Source organism: Callorhinus ursinus, unplaced genomic scaffold, assembly GCF_003265705.2.
Source record: "Callorhinus ursinus isolate GAN/ISIS: 27379988/994484 unplaced genomic scaffold, GSC_fseal_2.0 scaffold9, whole genome shotgun sequence".
Classification (NCBI taxonomy): domain Eukaryota; kingdom Metazoa; phylum Chordata; class Mammalia; order Carnivora; family Otariidae; genus Callorhinus; species Callorhinus ursinus.
The window spans coordinates 8,161,626-8,178,375 of record NW_027397071.1 but is presented as its reverse complement, the minus strand read 5'-3'; the positions used below and the strand labels follow the sequence as shown (position 1 = coordinate 8,178,375).

At 46.3% G+C, this 16,750-nt stretch overlaps 2 long non-coding RNA genes across 2 annotated transcripts; both read left to right on the top strand.

Moving 5' to 3' along the window:
- The first annotated feature begins 621 nt into the window (after positions 1 to 621).
- Positions 622 to 2,300, top strand: LOC112824500 (uncharacterized). The gene is made up of 4 exons (XR_003208459.1): positions 622 to 733; positions 910 to 1,043; positions 1,669 to 1,773; positions 1,883 to 2,300. It is a non-coding gene; the product is annotated as an uncharacterized lncRNA (long non-coding RNA).
- A 225-nt stretch (positions 2,301 to 2,525) lies between these two features.
- LOC141373399 (uncharacterized) lies at positions 2,526 to 16,350 on the top strand. The gene is made up of 2 exons (XR_012379324.1): positions 2,526 to 2,627; positions 14,405 to 16,350. It is a non-coding gene; the product is annotated as an uncharacterized lncRNA (long non-coding RNA).
- Positions 16,351 to 16,750: the final 400 nt, after the last annotated feature.

The following is a 16,750-nucleotide window of genomic DNA, read 5'->3' as shown; positions in this document are numbered from 1 at the left end:
GCATAACCAAAGCAGCACCTCAAAGACAAATTACTTTCCCTGAATGAACACAATTTATGAAGGTACTGATTCTGTATTCATTTCTTCATTGTCTCCCCTGCTTCTTCGTACAATTTCCCAGAACTACATATTTTTCTCATCTGACCAACTTAAAAACCACCTCAGTGTCATGACAGCAGTAACTGACATTTCAGAGTCAGGGTTTGGTCTGAGACTCTGGATGGGGAAACAAGGCTTGCACAATAATTCCAAGATCATTCTAGATAAGCCCTACCCTAACAGCTGAACCCTTCTTAGAGTCATGAAGACTTCTCAATCCTATGCCTTTCTCAGAATATAGTGCATCTTCTATCACTGTTTTGATTTTTTGAATGGTAACCCTTTATAACACTTTTACCAAGATGTCTTCCACATGAATTTCAATTGACTAATTTGAATCCAAACTCTTCCTGTCTGAATTGCAGTGAAATATTTCTACTGCCTGCCTGAATTCCATAGGCCCTGTCCGCCTGCCTCTCACTTGTCTCATTAAGCACCGTATTCTGGTCCTTTATTGACAGAAGCAGCCTAGAACTGTAGAATGTCCAGTCGGAAGGGACGGGGTCTGAGGCATTCCTATGCTCCAGGCTGTCCCTTTCTCTTGCTGGCACCTCAGTGGGCACGGCCTCGGCGATAGGAAAATCCCCGCCTTGAGAAAATGAGAGTCTGCCAGTCGCTGGCCTTCCCGGCAGGGGTAGAGGGTGGGGTGGAGGGGTGTGGGGTGGGGGGATGGTGGGAAGTCTTGTCACCATGCAACTAGTTAGGGGCTGTCAGGATCAGAACCCAAGATGACTTTGTCCAAGCCCGTCTTCAGCCCAGTGAAGGGATCTGATGAATAATCTATTTTTTTCCCTTTTATTCACTTAATAGGCAAAGACAACAGAGAGAGCAGTGAGCACTTAGCACAACCCTAGGACATGGAAATCAGTAAAGATTCGTTTATTGACTGATTTGACATCAACACCCAGCTGTCCACATTCACCCTAATAACAAAGCCCAGGAAGGTATGACTTCCATGCCCCCACAGTTCCCCTCCTCCGCCCCTGCCCAGCCCAGGAAGGAGCTGTGCTGAACAACTGTGACCATGGCCATTGTGGCGGAAGCTCAGGAAATGATGAAAGGCTTTGAAAGACAAGCATGTGAAGAAAGGGGGAAGGGAGGGGAAAAGTCACAGTGGGTGGGACTTGGAGGGAAGAGAGAAAGGTAACGGTTGGGTAGAGAGGCTGGGGGCAGGACTGGCATCACCCTCACAACTATGGCCCCACCTGGGTCTCAGAGACTGCTCTCTTCCCTTTTGCTCCTGCAGGGAATATTATTCCATCTTATGTCTAGGTCATACTGTTTTTTTTTTAAGATTTTATTTATTTGACAGAGAGAGACACAGTAAGAGAGGGAACACAAGCAGGGGGAGTGGGAGAGGGAGAAGCAGGCTTCCCGCGGAGCAGGGAGCCCGATGCGGGGCTCGATCCCAGGACCCTGGGATCATGACCTGAGCTGAAGGCAGACGCTTAATGACCGAGCCACCCAGGCGCCCTGTCTCGGTCGTACTTAAAGAGATGATGCACATAGTTGTGTGTACAGACTGATACACACACTCACATAGATGCCCCCGGGTCTATTTAACTATAGGTACCAAATCGACGTGTGTTCCAAAACTGGACTCTCCTGAGTACAGCCACTCAAGCTCGGGGCCCTCCGGAGCTTGCATTCTTGAAATCAGATGCCGATTCAAGGGTGAATGTCAGCCTCAGCCTCGGCGGGTGCCCTTACCAGACCTGACTGAGAGCTGAGAAGGGCCAAGCCCACTTCATCATTTCTCCTCTTCTCACTTCCTCTTTACCAGTCACTCCAACACCTCTCCCTACAGATGTCCTTTGCTGAGCATCCACTGTGTCCCAGGCATGCTGCCCGGTGCTACAGACCTGAACTTGACTCCAAGGAAGCACCCATCTCAGCTTTCAGAGTTTTCACACCCAACATAACCTGTGGGCTTCTTGCAAAGCCCAGGGGAGACTTTAGTTGTGAAAATGTTTTGAATAAGTGGAGTATCTGAGCTAATACTACGCTGTGTACTTCAGTGGGGTATATAACGGAGCTCACTAGTGAGCTTGCTGCCAGGAGGAAGAGGAACGTAGCAGTACTTGGTACCCACTGGTGGGACATCTGAGCAGCAATCAAGGTGTGAATATGTGGGAGACCATGAGCATCAGGTTCCCAGGGTGAATGGGGCTATGAAATTAAAACTGTTTGTTTTGCTTTTGCTTTATCGTTTTTTTTTTTCTTTTTGTGATATACGAGGAAAAAAAAAAAAACAAAGGAAACCAAATTCAGATTGGTACTTATTCTGTGGGGGCCCAGATGCCAGTCCCCTGCTTATCAGGAAATTGAAAGTGTCAGTTGCCCTAGTAACAGAGACCTGGCTGCTGGAGACCTGGGGGTGGAAGGTGGGGTGAAGGTTGTTTACCGGTTTGTTCTGGGGAAGGAGGTGGAACCATCCCCCACAGCGCTAACCAGAGGAAACTGCCTGTTCCCCAAGGTTGTCGTAGAGCTTCCTGCCAGAGCATCTGACACGGGAGTTCACGACTGAGGTGGGCCTTCGCTACAAAGCCTTTCCATAGATGGAGACACCAGAGGGTTTGTGAATGACCAACCAACTGCCTCCCGCTCAGACCCGAGCTCCCCCCTGGCGGCTGGGGGGGGGGGGGGGCTGCAGGTAGAGACAGCACCAGGCTTTTGTTTGGTTCTGGGTTTGGGTTATTTTTTTTTTCAGGCTTTTGAATTTCTGTGTTTAAACCCTGGCTCTACCATGTGAAAGCTACAGGACTCCTTCCCTGTAAAAAGGGGACAGGGTATAATGCCTGCTGGCTGAGAGTCATGGCACTTTCTCTCCCATCCGTCTCAATTTTCCCCTTCCCTCTTCGATTCCCAGGATCCTTTACCCCTCCTCTGGTGTGGCCAGCCAAAACTCAAAACTCTTCTTTGTTTGGCAAAGCAATTTTGCTTTCTTTGTGTCATGTGTTGCTCTCTAAACCAGATCCTGGGACCTAACTTTTCAGCAAGTGCTTTGCTGATGACAACAACAAAAGTTCTCTAGAAGGGATTCTGCTGCCAGCTTTGATAGAACATGCATTTCCCTCCCTCAAGTCTGTACTGGTTCTTCACTCTGCGCTTCCCTCATTTCTCAAGATAACCTACAATGAATGAGATGGACAAACCGACAGCCAAACTGGCCTACCCTTTTCTACACACTTCACAAATCTGCGGTGCATTGCTCCTCTTACTGACCAGTTTTTCTTTTTTAACAATCTGAGACCAACCACGCCCACCCTTTCCCCCTTCACGTCTCTCCTGTCTTTCTTTCAAGCAGCTTATTTATGAAGTCTTTCCAAATCACTATGCCATCATGCCAACATGGTGGCAGTGCATGTTTATTATATACACCCGCCAAACACGGGAAGGGGGGAGAAAGTTGTTTTGTAACAAAATTGCAAAAAGCAATCAGTCAATGGTAGAAATTGTCAATCACTAATCTAACATTCTTCATGAAGTATGCCCCTTTGATTCTGCTAACAGAACCTCATGCGTTTAGCTACCAGCAGAAATCTTTTGACTCTAGGGAGAGAAGACCTCCTACTCTGGCCATAAAGAATGAATTGCAATTTGCCTAGACCACACATAGAATCTCATTCTCCAAAGGTTGGCTACATGATGCAATGAAATATAAGGGGAAGTTTGCTGGATGTGGCTTCCAGGAAAGCTTTTGCTTTCTTGGGTAAGAAAGGGACAAACTCCACTGGCAGGGTCCCTTTGGTCCCTTTGCCATTTCTTCTTTCCTGGAATACTGATACCATACAGCAGCCACCTTGGGACCATGAAACGCAAGAACAAGGGCAAAGGTACAATTTGTTAAAGTATGGAGTCATGGAACTCCATAGCAAGAGCCTGAGATATCGATGGTAACCTTGAGTAGTGGACCAATATTGGTCTAACCAGCCATGTGAAATGAATAAGCCTCTATTTGTTTATGTCATTGGGATTTTTGTTATACATACCTAAACACAGTCCTAACTGATACATAGTTCTTGCTCTTAAGAAATGGTCAGTGGCTCAGTGTATACAACTTGACATCACTCTTCATTCTAAATCCAGGGCATGAAAAAATCCTGTCTGCTCTACCATCAAAATATATCCCCGGGGGTGCCTGGCTGGCTCAATCAGTAGAGCATGGGATGCTTGATCTTGGGGTCATGAGTTCGAGCTCCACAATGGGTGTACAGCTTACCTAAAAAAAAGAACCTACAAAGTATATCCCAGATTTCAACCATTTCTCATTGCCCTGATGTTAACCTGGATTAAGCCGCCATCATTTCTCACTCAGAATATTACTAGCATTCACTTAACAGGCCACCTGTGTCTAGCCTTCCCCTCTGCAGTCCGTTCTCCACAGAGCAGCCAGATTGATTCCATTCAAAGGCAAATCAGATGGTATCACTTCCTTCATCAAAAACTCTCCAGTGGTGTCCAGGTTACCCAGAGTAGAAGCCAAAACCTTAAAGTGACCTGTAGGGGCACTGTGTGATTTAGCTCCTGGTTTTTTGTCATTTTGTTTAGTTTCCACTACTCTGCTTTGACGTTCTACTGCTCTTTTTCTTCAGAATCTCATCTACTTCTATCCCCAACCAGTGAATTTTTCATTCTGAGTATTTCATTTTTCAGCTCTTGAGCTTCCTTTTTTATTGGGTTTCTCTCTTCATTGTACTCACGTTTCCCTTTACATCCTTGAACGTACTTACAATAGCTGCTGCAGGGCCCTGTGTGTTAATCTCTGTCACTTCTAGGCCTGTTTCTAGAGAGATTTTTCCCCCTCATTCTGAGTCCCGTTTCCTGTTTTTTGGCATATCTAATAATCATCACTGGATGCCGAACACTGTTATGTTGTCGAATGTTTAGTGTGTGTGGACAGGCAGTTCATATACTTACAGATTGACTTGAGCACTTTGCAGCTCATGTTAAGCTTTGTCAGGGAAGGGCTAGAGCCGTCTTTAAGGGCCAGCATGTCCTTTACTAAGCATTGAACCTTCCGAGATCCCAATTTAATTTCCTAGCTGCTCAACCAACACTTTCCACCTGGACTCGCTCAGCGTTCACAGTCCTGCACTATGGGTTACCTAACATCCGAAAACATGGTTTCGTAGATCCCAATTTAATTTCCTAGCTGCTCAACCAACACTTTCCACCTGGACTCGCTCAGAGTTCACAGTCCTGCACTATGGGTTACCTAACATCCGAAAACATGGTTTCATAGATCCCAATTTAATTTCCTAGCTGCTCAACCAACACTTTCCACCTGGACTCGCTCAGCGTTCACAGTCCTGCACTATGGGTTACCTAACATCCGAAAACATGGTTTCTAGATTTCTAGTTTATGGCATGAGGGTTACTGAGTCGTAACTGGAAGTGGCCACAAACACTTCTTTGTTTTAATGAATTCTGCATTTTTTATTTCATTTTGCCATTTTTGCCATCAGATGAAATGATTAATAATGATGCTGAAGGGGCGCCTGGGTGGCTCAGACGGTTAAGCGTCTGCCTTCGGCTCAGGTCATGATCCCAGGGTCCTGGGATCGAGCCCCGCATGGGGCTCCCTGCTGGGCAGGGAGTCTGCTTCTCCCTTTCCCTCTGCTGTTCCCCCTGCTTGTGCTCTCTCTCTCTCTCTCTGTCAAAAATAAATACAATCTTTAAAAACAATAATGATGCTGAAGATGGAGGTGAAGGTGGCCACAGCTCTTTGGAATATGGATGGAGCTCAAGCGGATTTAAAAGTTATGAAGAACAGAGTGACTCAGAGTACCACAATGGGGTCCCCAGGTCCTTCCTGCGCAGTAACCACCAAAAGCAAGTATGTGTTCAGTCTGTGTAAGAGACAGAATATCTCATGTTTTGTTTTCTCAAGTTTTTATTTAAATTCTAGTTAGTTAACATATATGGTTTCAGGTGTAGAATTTAGTGATTCATCGCTTACATAGAACACACCCAATGTTCATCACAAGTGCCCTCCTTAATACCCATCACCCATTTAGTCTAGCCCCCATGCACCTCCCTCCATCAACCCTCAGTTTGTTCTCTGTAGTTAAGAGTCTCTTATGATTTGTTTCCCTTGCTCTCTCTTTTTTTTTTTTTCCTTCCCCTATGTTCATCTGGTTTATTTCTTAAATAAAGAGGTGCCTGTGTGGCTCAGTCATTAAGCCTTTGGCTCAGGTCATGATCCCAGGGTCCTGGGATCGAGCCCCGCATTGGGCTCCCTGCTCCGCGGGAAGCCTGCTTCTCCCTCTCCCACTCCCCCTGCTTGTGTTCCCTCTCTCGCTGTGTCTCTCTCTGTCAAATAAATAAATAAAATCCTTAAAAAAAAAAAAACTCCACATATACGTGAAATCATACGGTATTTGTCTTTCTCTGACAGACTTATTTCCCTTAGCATAATACTCTCTAGCTCCATCCACATCATTGCTAATAGCAAGATTTTGTTCTTTCTGATGACTAATATTCCACACCACATCTTCTTTATCCATTTATCAGTTGATGGACATTTGGGCTCTTTCCAAAGTTTGGCTATTGTTGATAATGCTGCTATAAATATAAACATCTGAATCTGTATTTTTGTATCCTTTGGGTAAATACCTAGTAGGGCAATTGCTGGGTTGTAGGGTAGTTCTATTTTTAACTCTTTGAGGAACTTCCATATGACCACACTTATTAAATGTGCATTAAACTAGCATTTCAGCCTCCATTCTAGTTTCTAAGATACCAAGTTGAGTGTGAGTCCATCGGCATGTGGTAGAGGAAGTGAAACTCAGAGTAGGGAAATAATTTGCCTAAAGACAAGCTGTTGCTGGAGCTAGGAGTAGTGCCCAGGTGTTTTGTGCTCTTAGGCTGACCTTTATGCTCAAACCATATCACCTTTTCCTGGCTTAGCTCCTCTGAGCACTCCCTCCCCCTCAGTTCCTGTCTTCTAACATTTGTAATACTGACTCCCCTCCAACACCTCCCCCTACCTTCTTTCAGACTAGCTGGGAAAGGTCTTTCAGGCCCAGTGCATCAGACCATTTAGAAGGACCAAGACCCACTCCATCACAAGCCAGTGGGATGAGCTTTCTGATTCTCCCCACTTTGACATCTGCCTCAGATTTCCCCCAAAGGCCCCTCTTACCAGCTCGCAACAAGAGGAGACCACATCTGTGAAATTGTGTTGTGACCAGCAACACTTAAGCAATTGGGATTCATCAAAAAACAATTAGAGTAGAAAACATCTGCTTCTGTGTGTCAGGTGATGAGGGGCTAAGGGCCACAAAAGGCCTCTTTTCTCCAGAAGGACTCATTCCAGGGACTTGCTGCCCAGCTGCAGGGGTGCCTCGGCTGCTGGTTTTCTCAGGGTCTGCTCTGATGCAGAGATCCTGTTTTCCCAAGGTCATGCCCTTACTAGGTGACTGGATGAGATGAATGTATAAAGGCTCGGGCATGTTAGTCTGAAACAGGGCAACTCTGATGGACAGCGCTTGTTCTGGAGCTCCCCACCAGGTGGGCCAAAGCTTTGTCAGGGTTGCAACATGACTTGGCTTCTCCCCCTGCCCACTCCTGCCTCCTCCCCAGCCTCTCCCAGGTGACAATTCCTGGTGAATGATCTGTGCCCAAGTCCTGGCTCCACACTTGTTTCCAGAGAACCCAATCTATGACTCCAGGAACCATCACTGGGCCATATAGTCCAAGTTTCCTGCAGCCATGGTCTCGAGGTTAGGCAATGGGTGATAACCCCATAGGACCATCCCCCTGATAAAACAGGTATGGGACCCTCATAACTTTCCACCTCCCTTCTTTACCAATGTGATGGAAAATTGACGTGAACATACAGAATGTATTGGAAAATAGTATCAGATATTTACTGAGTGTGCATTCTGAGCCAAGGCACTGTGCTGCACCAACGTGATCACTTTAATCTCCACAAATGATCCCACAGGAAAGGTAACCCTATCATCCCCACTCTGTAAAGACTTCCCTAGCCTCTGTCTGCAAAGAGTCGGGGCAGGCGCATGGGTAGGCGATGAATGACTATCTCAGGCTCCTTCCAGGGGCCTGGCCCCCTTTTCTACAGTATGAGCTCCTGACAATTGTTTCCTTCTCATCTCTGGCTGGAGCTTATATCCTCCCTTTCCTCCTTCCTCCCCCAACTCTCAGTTCTGCTGATCTGGCAGGCCCTGCGCTGGACCCACTAGCAAAGCAGAGGCACTTTCAGTACCCAACACCCACCCTTGAAAGTAGGAACATGAGAAGCTCTCAGCCCACATCCTGTATCTGAGCAAAGTTCTCACAGGTGGTTCAACCCAGACAAGCCTTTATGTAACATCGTTCAGCTCACCGCCAGTCTGACCACCACCAAATCTGGGCTCCCAGGAGGCCACTCATTCATTCATCCATTTATCAACAATGAACTACCAGTGATGGCCCTACTGGGTACAGGGGCTGCCTGGAAGTACACAGATGAACCACCTATTCATTTATTCATACGCTTGTTTATTTAACAATGACTTACTAAGATCCTATTTTGTCTGAAGCACACGTCCTGACGAAATGGTGGGAGTAAGAAGCAGTCTTGACCTTGCATTCCTTGGGAAGAGAGAAGGCTTAGAGTCCATTATTCAACTACTTTACTATAAAGTCCAGTCTCACACACAAAGACCAGATGTACTTTGGACGTACAAGAGGTTTTTAGTTCAGGTGGGATAGTGACTTCTCACACAGAAGGGGTTCTCAGACAAGGTGGGTATTTGGGCATCTCCTTTGGTTGGTTCCTCCCTCGTTCTTTCTGGGCTGGGTCTTTTCAATTAGGCTCTCTGGGTGCCTCGCAGGCGCACTCTTCTCACCAAGGAACAAATACCTCTTTCAGAAGCTGCTCTCTCCTCTCTTTCCTCCCAGTGCTCTGTGTTGTAGACCAGCCTTTCCTAGCATGCTTCCCATGTGTTCCCAAGGCTGACATTTGCTGAAAAAGCCTATCCCTTCCTCTGCCTAGAGGCACATAAACAAAATGCCCCTTTCTGTTATACCAAGTTTAGGCCTGAACCAGGTCCCAGAAAGCAAGGTGGGGAGGTGCCACGCCTTAGGAATGCATGCATGTTGGGGCAAGCAAGGAAAACCCATCTTGCCATATTTAGAGCAGAGTGTTTCTTCCTCCTTTTTCTGCATTTTCCCCGACTTTCCCTGGTGTTCTTCCTCTGCTTCCTCCTTCTTTTGGGTCCATGCCTATTTCCTCAATGAGCCAGACTCATTGAGCTAGACTCATTTCTCTCTCCCTACTCATCTTCCAAACTTTTCGGAGATAATCCTTATCCCATGAGAAGACGGAGAGGCTGGGGGAGACAGTACCCTCCCAGGAACCTATCAGGTGTTGAGCCCCTCTGTCAACCACCGCCAGGGGGCGCTGCTTCCCCTGGCCTCCTGCTGGGGAGGCTGTCTCCCAGTCCAGGCAGGGGGTGGTTCAGAGGCTCGGCGGGGACCTCCACCCAGTGCCTCTGTTGCCTCGCTAATAAAGTGCTATCTTCCATTTTTATTCACTCCTTTGGCAGAACAGGCTTCTGAATTTCCTCCTCAAGCAAATCACTAAAGCATATGGTTTCTGACCAAACCTTGGTTTAATTAGTTTTCCCCACTTTTATGGATTCAAGTCTTCCCTGAGGGTTTCAGAGCTAGGTCTTGCCTTCTTAGACCCCTGTAAATCAAGGTGACCCAGAACTGGCATTTAAATCTGACCTTATTAACCAAAAACCGATGTCCTCACATCTCTGGCCATCTGGCAATTCTCAGTTGCTGTGATGCCCCTAAAGGCTCATTGGTCACTCTTGCTCTCCTTGTCTGTCCAAGGAGACCATTCCTGTCCCCAAGGCTTCACTGATGGCCGAGTGCTGCATATAGTTTTAACTTTTCTTCTGCACCCTGGTTGGCACTGCCCAGAACCTCTTTCCAATCCTATCTCAAAACTCACTTTCTTTTCTTTTTTTTTTTTAAGTTTTAATTAAAATTCCAGTTAGTTAACATACAGTGTAAGATTAATTTCAGGGGAACAATGTAGTGATTCAACACTTCCATACAGCTGGTGCTCATCACAAGCGCACTCCTTAATCCCCATCACCTATTTCACCCATCCCCCACCCACCTCCCCTCTGGGAACCATCACTTTGTTCTCTATAGGTAAGAGTCTATTTGCTGGTTTGCCTCTCTCTCTCTCTTTCTTCTCCCCTTTGCTCTTTTGTTTTGTTTCTTAAATTCCACATATGAGTGAAATTATATGGGATTTGTCTTTTTCCTACTGACTTATTTCTCTTATCAAAGCTCACTTTCTAGGGGAAGTGAGTCTGATCCCTGCCAGAGCACCCCCTCATTCCAGTCACCAGTCTCTGTCCCATTGGTACTGCTATGCTGCCCGGACTCAATCCTCTGCTCCTTCCTTCTGTATCTTGCCTCACTCCTGCCCATGTCCTCCTTCCCGGGTTCCATCAGAAGCCATACATGAAGATTGACAGACTGGACTTCATAAAAACATTGCTGTAATTGCACAAACACAATATAAACAAAATATGAAGGAAAAAGCATGGGAAAAATCGAAATAAATATGAGAGAGAAAAGATCAATACATGTAACACAGAGAGAACGCCTAAAAAGCAATACAAGAAAGATGGACAATATGATAGGAATGGACAGGCAACTCAGAGTAGCAATAGTATTGGCCAATAAATACAACCTTTAATTCAAATATGTTAACCTTTAATTTTAATATAAGTTAAAATAACTTGCTCAACCTTTAATTTTAATATGTTAAAATAAGAAGCCATCATTGTTTAATATAAAAGGTATAAAAGACTGATAATACCCATTATTTGTTAGAATGGGGGTAATAGGCATACTCCATACACTGGTGGAGGGAATATAAACTGAAGCACATTTTGAAGAGTAGTATAGAAATAGTAAGTGCATGTTCTTTTATACGAGCTCATTGCAGTATTGCCTGTTATTGCGGAATTTGGAAACAACTAAAATCAGTGGGAGATTGTAGCCACTAAAAGGACATTAACTGATATATCTAAATTGATGACATGTAAGGCTGCTTTATCTTAAATTGTTGAATGTGTGTGTATAGAGACAGACAGAGACAGAGACAGAGAAAGTTAGGAATGATACATACTAAACCATTAACAGTGGGGTTTTTTTTAGAGCATGAGTAGTTACTTTCATTTTCTGCCTTATATACTTTCATATCCTTTAGGGTTTGTTGCAATGCGTATTTGCCACAATTATAAATTTTTTTTCAAATTTCCAGTTTGGGGGAAAAAAGGAACAATTTGTTTACGTATTTGTCTCTCCCCCTAAGGACATAAGTTATTAGAAAGCTGGAACCAAATCATATTTATATGTATAAAGTAGCTGACATAAATACTCCATTCATATGTATATATATGAATATATATTCATATATATACGAAATACTCCATATGAATATATATTCGTATATGTATGAACTATATATATATATAGTTTTTTTAGAGAGAACACGTGTGTGTGTGCAAGACAGCGAGGGGGTTGAAGGGGGGGGCAGAGGGAGAGGGAGACAGAGAATCTCAAGCAGGCTCCATGTTCAGCACAGAGCCCGATGAGGGGCTCAATCTCATGACCCCGAGAAAATGACCTGAGCCGAAATCGAGAGTCGGACACTTAACCAACCGAACCACCCAGGTGCCCCATCCCCACCCATTCATATATTTCGAATTGATCTTCTTTTACATATTTTAAAGGTTGATACTCTATTTAGTATATCCTTCATTCCCTATAGTATTATATTTAGTTGTATTTAGATATTTGCCTCCCTAAGTAGAGTCAAGTTCCTTGACGCAGATCAGATGCATCCCTTATAAGCTCCTAGCAGCTCATTGCCAAGTGTAGACTTCCCGTAATGTTTGCTGTACTTGTTGGATACTGAGTGATTAAAAGTCTTACTCCCTTTCTAGACTCCAACCCCTCCAGCCATGTTCTCTTCCTCCTCAGAGGTGGAGTTTTGAGTTCAGAATAGACTATGGTCTGTGTGACTGGGAAAGAGCAGAAGTCTGGGAAGGAATGTCTCCAGTTTAGGCTTTGAGTCAGCATAGGCAAGGTAACAATAGAGCAGAAGACCTTACCTGGGACAGAATCCACAACTTGGACCTGGAATGAGACTTGTTTCAGAACGTCTGCAAACAATTGTCATGACATTGAAGATAACACAATCCCAGCCAGGCTGGGAAACGGGCTGAGAGCTGAGCAGAGTGGGACAAAAGAGCCTGGGCGAGACCGTTTTCACGTATTTGGGCTGATCCATTCTTACGTTCCTTTGCAACAGTCCGTCTTGTTTTCTTATTGATTACGCTGGTTCATTATCAATCTCATAAAAAAATAAAGTTGAGGAGACTGAACCAGAGAGAGGTTACAATCTTTCCCTAGCCCACAGACTAGTGAGGGGCAGAACCCAGGAATGCCTGATCAGATAGGTTAATTGACACTTCGGTCCAGTTGGGAATCCAATGGGCAGGATGTAAGGTCAAGCACTCAGGACCTGGGTGCGTGCTGGAAGACATCATGAAAAAGAGAAATTCGGTCTGAATCCTGGCCCTGCCACCTTACTGGTTAGGTGATCTTAGACAAATGGCTTAACTTCTCTGAATATCACTTAAAGGTCAGATGAGATTGTGGTTTCCTGCCAGTGACCTCTTCACTGTGTGCTGGACTGGAAGCAAAGCAGGGGAACTGGGGTGAAAATGGAACCATGAACTCTTATTTCCAGCAAGGAGCCGTGGGGTGCGGAGAAAAGAAAAGGGAGGGACAAGGGAAATGTGGCCCAAGCAGAGCAGGGCACATCTGAGTCGGGACAGTTGCTCCTGCACCTGCCCCAGGTCTGTTCCTTCTTCCTGAAAGGAGCCACCAAGGTGTGAAACAACCCCTAGGAGGCGCCCTATGCCTAGAAGGGGGACCAATGGATTGTGTTTGTCAATCTTAAGAGCTTCACCCTCAAGGTAAGGCCCTCCACGCTCCTCCTTCTGCTCATTTGGGAGAGAGAGTGCCTTCCAGTGCTTTTGATGAATTACAATCCCAGGTGAGGCAAGACCCAGGGAGGCCCTAAGGTTTCAAGGTGAGCTAACGACCCAGCTGCAGAGTCTGGCAGTTGGAGGAGCCCTTCTGCTCCCGGGCAGCCACAGCAGGCTTCCTTCCTTCCCTTAGCTCCTGTACCTTCCCGTCGTCCCCCCAACTCCTGGAGACTTCCTTTTGGTCTCCCCTGCTCTGCTCTGGTCCTGATCCAGCTCAAGGACCACAGTGTAGATCAGAGTTTCCTCCCCTCCTTTGTTCCCTTTCTGCTTATGGCAAATATATACAGGAGGCAAGAGATCTTTCAGGCCTTTAGGCTTCTGCCCCCCCCGCCCCCATCTTTGCATGCTCAGGTGTGGGTGGTAACTGCTGACCAACTCCGGGGCCCTTCACTCCGTACCTCCCCATCTGGAGCCCTCTCTCTTTGCCCAGACACCTGCTGTGCAAAGGGCCTTATGTCTCTTATGACACTACAACCCACCCAAGCTCCAACTCAGATAAGCCTTCTCAGAAGGTGGTTGGTAGTAACAGAGGGCAGCGGGGAAAGGGATGCTTGGAGTCCAAGACTCATTCTCCCTGACTTGGCAGTCCTAAAATCTTTCCTTGGAAACAAATATGTCCATGAGTCCCTCAAAGTCCCTGTGAGTAAGCCACTCTTCCATTCCCTCCTCCCCATGATTGAATCATGCCCCCCCCACCATTATCCTGGATTAACATTCATAATAATAATTCTAAGAGATAGTACTATTTTTTAAAAGATTTAATTTATTTATTTGACAGAGAAAGACACAGCAAGAGAGGGCACACAAGCAGGGGGAGTGGGAGAGGGAGAAGCAGGCCTCCCGCGGAGCAGGGAGCCCAATGAGGGGCTCGATCCCAGGACCCTGGGACCATGACCTGAGCCAAAGGCAGATGCTTAACGACTGAGCTACTCAGGCGCCCCTAAGAGATAGTACTATTATCCCATCATTAAATGGAGGAAACTGAGGCACAGTGCAGTTAGTGATTTGTTCACAGTCACACAGCTTGTGGCAGGGCTGGGCTGTGAACTTGGATAGCACAGATTCAGGCCCAGAGCACTTAATCTCTGGTTCAGGTAGGATGTTCCCTTGGCTGAGAGGAGCCCCCACTGACCCTCCTGACACAACATTTGTCCTGGAAACGGAGTCCATTCCAGAACCCACAGGGGCCCTTTTCTTACTCTCTTCAGGTTGCAGCACGCCCACCTCTACTGGGGTACCAGCTCAGCCCCCATCATCACTGTGGCTCCTGGGGTGGGAGTGCAGGTGATAGTGGATTTTGTGCCAGGAGGTCCAAGGGTCTCTAGCCCACCCTCCCACCCCCCACCAAGGGCGCCTTCTACATCTACGTGGATGGGCACACCTGTGAGGAGGCTTGGCCGACGGGCCTGGTGTTTGAGCCAGCTGCTGTTGCTGTAACTTGTCGTAAGCCATCCACCGGTGGGGTCCATTGAGGACCATAGGACGGGAGGATAATTAGGTGGAGGTTTTGCCTCAGAATGCCGGCTGTCTCTTTGGATTTATAAATCTGCATGCTTCTGCCCTGCGTGTAAAGGAGAAACCCACCTTCCTGCTCTCCAGAGGCTGGGGCTGGAAGGAAAGCGGAGCAGTGTCTGGGACCTTTCTGAGCATCTCTGTGGGAAGTTCTGGTCTTCTGGCCCTGTCCTGAGGACAAGGGGAAAGGAAATGGGAGGCTCTGGGGGGCAAGAGAGATCAAGTCCTTGTTCCTTCCCACAAATCGGCCTCCAAAGGGTCTTACCAAAGGACTGAGAAGAGTAGCTGGACTCGGGACACTTAATTTACTGCCCCACCTCCTTCAGGAGCTCTTCCTTCCCGAAGTTTACATCTCCCAGCTCTAGGGCTCAAACCCCACACAGCCATCCTGGTTGATGGAGGACAGAGCATGATGTGGGGACAGTCTGAGCACTCCATTTCCACATCTGCGAGGTTAGGAACAAAGACTGTCAGCACTGATCCCAAAATTACCTTTTAAAAAATTACCTCCTTATCGTCTTCATTGCTGCACCACACCCAAACGTACCTTTCAGTTCTCTCAGGGAAGGCACCAAGAAAATGAAAAGAAAAGGCACATTATAGCAGGGGTGGGAGGTCTCGTTCCTACCATCTTCAGGACAGCATGGCCTCTGCCCGTCCCCAGCCCAGTGTCCAAGCTGAAGACGCCGAGGAAGAATGCAGCTCACCAAGTGAGGAGCTGCTTCTACACTAACCAGTTCCCCAGGCTTGGGGCTGGAGGGGTCTGTGGATTATGCTCTTTTGACAAAAGCTGTACAAACAGTAAGGGGAGTTTTTCTCCCTCCCTCCCCTCTCCTCAGCTGGAGTACAAGCGGGATGTGTAGCCATCTCGGTTTACTGAGGATGGTCCTGGCTGGTAACTGTGGTTCCAGCCTCCCATTCACTCAGCGATTTGGCCAGTTTTTCATTTTTATTTATAAGAATGTTTTTGTAACTAGTTGGATCAAAATGCTCTGGAATGGATTCGATAGACTTCCACTTAATACTTCACTTTCTGCTGTGTTCTGTACACAGAGTTCTTCCTTTAACATTTGGGTTGCATCTAAATGTTCATGAGAGAGAACCAATTTTCCCTTTCCTGGCCCTTTTGGACAAAGCTTAAATTATAGCATTTTGCAGTGACCACGGGCAGGGTGCTCGCTGATCAACTGACATTTGCTCGGGTGGAAGTCCCTGGGGACAGCTTTCTGTCTGCTCTCCAGGACTGGCTGGGGAGATCCTGGTGACCAGCCACCTGTGCCACAGAGTCCTCAGGCCACCTCATTGATGTGCCTAAAACCAACTGTGACATTTTATCATGCAAAATAAAAATGGTCAGATTTTCAAATATTTTTAGATACGTGGAGTAACTGATCGATAGCTTTAAAGAGGTAATTGGTAAAATGAGGTCATTAGGGTGGGCCCTAGTCCAGGCTGATTGGCGTCCTTCCAGAAGAGGAGATGAGGACCGAGACAACACACAGAGGACCATATGAAGACAGAGGGAGAAGGAGGCCATCTACAAGCCAAGGAGCGAGGCCTCAGAAGAAACCAGTCCAGCAGACACCTTGATCTCAGACGTCGAGCCTCCAGAACTGTGAGACAATAAAATTCCGTTGTTTGAGCCGTCCAGTCTGTGGTATTTTGTTATGGCAGCCCTAGCAAACTAACGTAGAGGGTATCGGCATTCTCAAAATTATCAACTATGAAGAGTGACTTTGAAGAAGATTTCAGGAAATACTATGAAAAAAATTAAAAATAGTAAAACCATACTGAAAAATTCTTCAGAAAATACCAGTGATACTGAACTAGAAATATGGATAAGAACGGATGGAAGTTTGTCAGTATATAGCAAGAATAATTAGTCAGATTTTTGTTGTTGTTTTAATTATTTTATTTTCATCATGATAAGTGTACTTTTTAATCCCCATCCCCTATTTATTTCATCCATCTCCCTACCCACCGCCCCCCTGGTACCCTTCGGTTTGTTCTCTATAGTTAAGAGTCCATTTCTTGGTTCCTCT